This window comes from Triticum dicoccoides, chromosome 4B, assembly GCF_002162155.2.
Source record: "Triticum dicoccoides isolate Atlit2015 ecotype Zavitan chromosome 4B, WEW_v2.0, whole genome shotgun sequence".
Taxonomy (NCBI): domain Eukaryota; kingdom Viridiplantae; phylum Streptophyta; class Magnoliopsida; order Poales; family Poaceae; genus Triticum; species Triticum dicoccoides.
In genome coordinates, this window is record NC_041387.1 from 83,316,105 (window position 1) to 83,322,952 (window position 6,848).

Below are 6,848 nucleotides of genomic sequence, written 5' to 3' on the forward strand. Positions count from 1 at the left end.
TCAATACAATGTTATCCCCCTCTCTTGTGGAGATCTATTCGATGTAATCTTATTTTTGTGGTGTGTTTGTTCAGACCGATGAATTGTGAGTTTATGATCCAACTTATCTATGAATAATATTTGATTCTTCTCTGAATTCTTTTATGTATGATTGAGTTATCTTTGCAAGTCTCTTCGAATTATCCGTTTGGTTTGGCCGACTAGATTGGTAGTTCTTGCAATGGGAGAAGTGTTTAGCTTTGGGTTCAATCTTGCGGTGTCCTTACCCAGTGACAGAAAGGGTTGCAAGGCACGTATTGTATTGTTGCCATCGAGGATAACAAGATGGGTTTTTTATCATATTGCATGAATTTATCCCTCTACATCATGTCATCTTGCTTAAGGTGTTACTCTGTTTTTAACTTAATACTCTAGATGCATGCTGGATAGCGCTCGATGAGTGGAGTAATAGTAGTAGATGCAGAATCGTTTCGATCTACTTGTCTCGGACGTGATGCCTATATACATGATCATACCTAGATAACCTCATAATTATTCGCTTTTCTATCAATTTCTCAACAGTAATTTGTTCACCCACCTTAGAATACTTATGCTCTTGAGAGAAGCCACTAGTGAAACCTATGCCCCCCGGGTCTATTCTCATCATATCAATCTCTATTACATTATTACTTGCTTTGTTTTTACTTTGCCTTTTACTTTTTACTTTGCATCTCTATATAAAAAATACCAAAAATATTATTTATCATCTTTATCAGATCTCACCCTCGTAAGTGACCGTGAAGGGATTGACAACCCCTAATCGCGTTGGTTGCGAGTAGCTATCGTTTTGTGTAGGTACGAGGGACTCGTGCGTGATCTCCTACTGGATTGATACCTTGGTTCTTAAAAACTAAGGGAAATACTTACGCTACTTTACCGCATCATCCTATCCTGTTCGGGGAAATCCAACGCAGTGCTCAAGAGGTAGCACTCCACGTACCGCCCAGCTGGCTCCGCCCCTCTAAGCCCTTCTCTGAAGTTGGAGACGGCTCCACCAGGCCCCTGGGGCAGATCCGCATCCCTGTCACCTTTGGGACCCGGGACAACTACCGCACCGAGCTCGTCGACTTCGACATAGCCAAGATCAACCTTCCGTACAACGTTATTCTGGGATATCCAGCCTTGGTGCAATTTATGGGTGCGGCCCATCCCGCATACAACCTCATGAAGATGCCGGGCAGCAATGGTGTCCTCACGGTGGCAGGAGACATGAAAGGCGCGCTGCAGGCCCTCAAGCTTGCCAGCATTTTTTATATTTTCTGAAACTTGTCTCTGAGGATTTTCAGGTCATTCCGAGAACTTTTGTTTTCTACACATAAAACAACATCATGGCAGTTCTGCTGAAAACAGCGTCAGTCCGGGTTACTTTCATTCAAATCATGCAAGTTACAGTCCAGAACAGGGGCAAAAGTGTTTGGCAAAGTAGATACGTTGGAGACATATCAACTCCCCCAAACTTAAACCTTTGCTTGTCCTCAAGCAATTCAGTTGATAAACCAAAAGTGATAAAGAAAAACTTTTACAAACTCTGTTTGCTCTTGTTGTTGTAAACATGCAAAACCAGCATTCAGGTTTCAGCAGATATTATGAACTAACCATACTCACAATAACACCTCGGTCTCACAATTACTCATATCAATGGCATAATCAGCTAGCGAGCCATTTAACATAAAAGGATGCTATCCAACCTGCCTCCACGGAGCTCCCTCGTTTGGGTCGTTCCTGGCCGTTGGATCTGCCCTTCTGATGCGTCCAGACCGTCAGATCTTCACCCTGTGGTCAAACTCTTTTCACATTACAGTTGTTTCCACTGGCCAATGACAGGTGGGCTCGCATTGCGCGCTCATTGATTGGGCGAGCTCTGCCCATGTCCGCGAGAGTATCGCCAATGCCGTCTGCCCGCGCGTTGCGCTCGACCCGCAAAAAGTGCAAAAGGGTCAAAAAACCTAGCCGCCGCCCCTTCTCGTCCACCCCTCGCCCCTCCGCCTCCTCTCCTCCCCACTCCCTCCTCTCCCAGGCCGCCGCCCTCGACACACCTCCATAGCGCCATCGACACGTCGGGGATAGGCAGTGGTGGAGCGCAGCCCGAGCTCAGCAGCAGTCCACTCCTAACTCGAGCAAGAGCGGGCAGTGGATTGGATCGAGGGAGCCCTCGCGGCCACGCCGCTGGCGCCTGGATTTCCTAGCCGTCACGTGGATCCACCCTAGCCGCCGCCTCGAGTCACCTCCATCGTTGATGTGGGTCAACTCCACCGCTGCCGCCAGGAATCCCATCCCGGTAAGGTAACTTCCTCCAAATCTCTGCTCTCCCTGTTCCACTTGCCCTGCTTGCTGCGTGTGTGTGTGTTCCGTGTGCGCCGCGCGTCGTGCCTCGCGTGCCTTGTATGCGGTTGGTGCGAGAAAGTAACCTTAGAGCTCTCCCTCCTCCTTTCCATCTACTCCCGGCGGTGCCTCCTCCCCGTGCGCCCACGGTCTCCCATGCGCTCAACCCGGCCTACCTCAGTCCCCTCACCCTCTGGTGGCCGTCCTCCCGCGCCCTCACCCGCTGTTGGCCCTCCCATGCATCTCGGGCTTGATGGCTGCTTCCCCACCTCGCCCCTTCAGCTCCGCCATCGCCTCCCTGGCTGATATCCATCTTATCTCTTTTTGCAGGGGGCTTGTCCTTCCGTGGTGGTCATCCGCCGTTTGAGATTGGAGGGAGACTAGGAGACCCTGGCGGAAGCGAGCCTGCTAGCAGAGGCTCCAAGGATGTTGGGTGATAGGGCCCATTCCATGCCCCGGTTGTGCTGCTGGGTGAGCTTATTCACCCTTCTTGTCAACGAGTTGTTCATGTCTGGCAAGGTTCCTGCATTTTTTTTGTTTATTTTAGTTGACCGGATGCTCAGATTTAGCTAGGCTTTCATATAGGATTTTTTTACCTTTTAAGTTTGTTGGGTACCTCGGATAAGTTTCTGCAAAGGGGATTTTTGTTTGTTCCTGCTCAGGAGATGCTCTCTGGCCTAGCTAGATTCATAAAAAAAATTGTTTCCTTTCTTAGTTTGTTTGGTAGCTTGCTCTTTCCTCGTCAAGAAGGGGATCGATTTGCCATGGACCTCATTTCCCCACTATAAAGGAGGCTTTTGTTCCTTTGCTTGATGTGTTTCCCGCTTTTTGATTGTAGGATTTTCAGGAAGAGCCTTCCTACCCAAAATTATTGGATAAATTCAACATATCTGTGGAAATCTAGGTATGAGATGGTTTTATTCTATCTTGTGTTGTTACATATTTTAATAGCAAAATTACTGAATCATAGAAGTTGTCAGTCATTTTGCCTTTATACTGTATATTAATTCATTCTTTTGGGTAGGTAACTAAACTCCTTTAATTTTACTGAATCATTGAAGTTGTCTTTGCTAACCTGAGTTTTGCTTTGCAACAATTTGATTGCTTGTATATTTGTGTAGTTTTCTGCAGATTCATACGCCTCTGAATGTTGTTCCATAACTGATGACTCAAAGTGATTATACACTGAAACCGAAGCCTTTGGAAAATGAAACAGAAACCTTACTTAAGAGCAGGCAGAGGCGTGGAGCCAATGGTATGCTCTTGGATCAATATTCCACAGTTAAACAACATTCATATGTTCTAGCATCTATAGATTTACATTTGCCTTTAAACAGTCTAATTACATGTAAAAACTGCATCCATTTTGGTATGTGATACTGCAAGTGTAAATTAAGAAAGTAGCCTTTACGGTCTAGCTTCAGTATCTGTAAATCATGGTTACGTACATACTACATAAAAAATGGAGCATCCTTATGCTACCAAATTATTTGCTTGATCTGGCTTGTTGGTTTCTGAATACTCAATTTTGTTCTTCTATTTTACAGGTGATGTTGTTGTTGCCTGTTCTTCTAAACTGCTGCTTGTTCATCGTTTGCTGTTTTGCCTATCAAGGTTTGTGCTTCCTCTTTAAGCTATATTTTCTTTTGATTATTGTTTTTGTCTGCAGTTTTCTTCTTATCTGTGGCAATGTATTTGGATCATGTTTATCTCTGAAGCATATTGGTTGTCTGGCTTGATCTTTGTACTAGCAAGAAGGTAACTACTCAAAGCAGTTGGCAAGACAAGCATTCGATGGAGCTCAAGCGTTGATCTTAAGGAAGGTAACTACTCAAAGGTATGCACCTATTCATGTTGGAGCAGTTAAGTTTGCAAGGATTTGCTGCTGGAGGGCATGGTATGTGCTCTCAAGAAGTTCTTCGTGATCCGGTGACATCTTTTGGCCTATTAGGGAACTGGACATGATTTATATTGCGAAGTTCAATGTATGGATGACAACTTCCTCTCATATCTGTTCTGTATATTTTATATACATGGCTTTTGTGTTCTATCATGTGCGTTCCTGCCGCAGACTTTTGCAGAGAAATTCACCATGAGTTAGAATGTATATATTTTCAACTACAGCCCTTTTTTTCAAAAGGCAAAAGAATTTCTGCATGATCACATGTCATGATTATTTCCATGAAAAATGCTTTAGACAGTACAAAAATGCTTTAGACAATACAAAAATGCTTTAGACTGTACAAAATTGTAAAGGAATCATGGGGCACTGTTGTATGTCGCTGCTGAACAGAAGCAGGATGCAACCATAAAGATTTTGTTGAATCACCATTCAGATGCAAGTCCCATTAAATGTCTCTTTATCATTATCTTAAATCACATTCCTTTATAGTTTTCTCACTGTTATATTTGATAATCTTCGATTGTCTGCTTTCTCCATTTTCCAGTTAGTTGAATCTTGACAGTAAATTAGTTAGTATTTTGTTTTATCTCTGAAATCTCGAGAAGTACACAAGTTGTTAGGTGTAGAAAAGTACACAAGTTGTTAACATTTGAAATTAGATTTACGTTCGCCTTTTACTCATTCTATTTTTTGCATAATTGTGTCCTGTCTGTCAAGACATGCTGAAAAGCTAGCTGTTCTGCAGCAAGCAGAGAGTCATGGGCTCTTTCTGTGAGTCACCTGCTTCTCATGTACAAATATTTCACCATCTAAGTTTGAAATAAAATTGTACATCAAAGATCTCAATGATTTGCCAAGACTCCAAAGTCTTGTTGTTATTTTTTGTAACTTCTGATCTTGAACTTTGATCGACATCAGAAAATATTTTAGTTTATTTTGGGGTGGATGTTATTGTGGTATCAATACGGCTTCATTCCACTTTATCTAGCGCGGCACAGGTCAATAACTACTTCCTTTGATTTCTTCATCATGAATACCTATATGCATTTATTAAAAAGCCTTTATTGTTCGTATTGAGTGAATAAGAACTGCAGTAGTTTCTCAATGTGGAGGCCATTATATTACGATATAAGATGGAATGCTGAAGGGCGATGTATCCTTTTGGGGTTAAAGATATAAAAAACTACCTGGCTTATGAGGTTGAAGAGAGCTCAAATGGCTTCTTTTGGTTCTTGAAGGCCTGCACTTTCCTGGTGGAGCAGCAGCAAAATAATTCAGAGGCTTTAAAGCTACTCCACTTCATGTAGTTAGGATCAATTCTTTGTTTTGGTTTGAAATACTCCCCAGTCCCTCCTATTTGATTGATTCATCTAATGGTCATTTTGCCAGGCAAATAAATAGAAGGCAGATGTTTTTTTGTTGAGAGTATGGCATATGTATTGTTACAGAGTGAAGCCATCCATACAAGTCGATATATTAATAACCCCATATGTGGAATTCAAGATATAGAGAAATGTTCCTTGTTCTACTAATCGGTTGCTTGACCAAATGTACTGTAAATGGTGTTATTATTGTTCAAGATATAGATAAATGTTATTGTTCTTCATTGTAGTGGATGATATCCATCCTAATTATCGAGATGATGTAAGTACTACTTAGGAGTTTTGTCTCTGACCGAACAAGTTGTTGAGGAAGAAGGGATAAATAAGTGCCCAGAAGAAGGGATTAGTAAGTTGCTTGATTCATGGGCCGAACTGGTTGCCATACGACTGCTTAGAAATATACATGCATTTAAGTGGCACAAAAGCACAAAAACAAAGTTGATAGAAACACTACTCTTTCTAAAATAGTATAAGGCCTCCATAACAGGTTTTATACATGGTGTTAAGTATACATATGTTCTCAAGGGGTTTTATTTCCTGGCATTTTGAACCCAAGGGGGTTTTCTCTGTCAAATCAGCTTATAAAATTCAGTTTGGTATTACCCAGCAACAAGCTAACCGTGCTACTGGTGAAGGCTCAGCGGGCTCGCAGTGGAGGAAAGGGGACGGGCACGCGGTATGGAAAGCTCATTGCCCTCCCAAAGTAAAACACTTCTTATGGAGGTTCGCTCATGATAGCCACCTCTTGCTAATGAATATAGAAAGACGGGGTGTGGAGCTGGATACTCGTTGCTGCGTTTGCAGACATCTATTTGAAGGTGGCGGCCATCTTTTCCTTCGCTGTAAGGAAGTCAAAAAAGTTTGGCGAACCACCCAGCTAGAGGGTGTGAGACAGGAGCTGCTTTTGTGTCAAGCTCCGTTGGAGATTCTTGAGCGTATTTTTGCACAACCGGAAAAGATCAAGCATGAAGAATTTAGCGCACAACTGTCTTTTGATGTTGCTGAATGGTGCCAGTTTTTTACGCCCTCTCCAAAGCCTTTATACAGGATACGAGCAAGTGGAAACCGCCACCTGAGTTCGTAAAGATCAACCTGGACAGTGCATACGATCCAGAATCTGGTACGGGAGGTTGGGGCTGCATCGCTATAGCGCCGGACGGAAATATCCTGTTCGCAGCCGCTGGACTGCTCAGTAACTTGTC

General features: G+C 43.1%; 1 long non-coding RNA gene across 4 annotated transcripts; it reads left to right on the forward strand.

Moving 5' to 3' along the window:
• Positions 1–1,977: 1,977 nt before the first annotated feature.
• On the forward strand, positions 1,978–5,813 carry LOC119295164. 4 transcript variants are annotated; one of them, XR_005143792.1, is made up of 6 exons: positions 1,978–2,322; positions 2,692–2,832; positions 3,200–3,265; positions 3,483–3,616; positions 3,909–3,975; positions 4,113–5,813. It is a non-coding gene; the product is annotated as an uncharacterized LOC119295164 (long non-coding RNA). The 4 variants fall into 4 exon arrangements; XR_005143795.1 differs by having other exon boundaries at positions 4,117–5,813; XR_005143793.1 differs by having other exon boundaries at positions 1,978–2,317.
• The last annotated feature ends 1,035 nt before the right edge of the window (positions 5,814–6,848 follow it).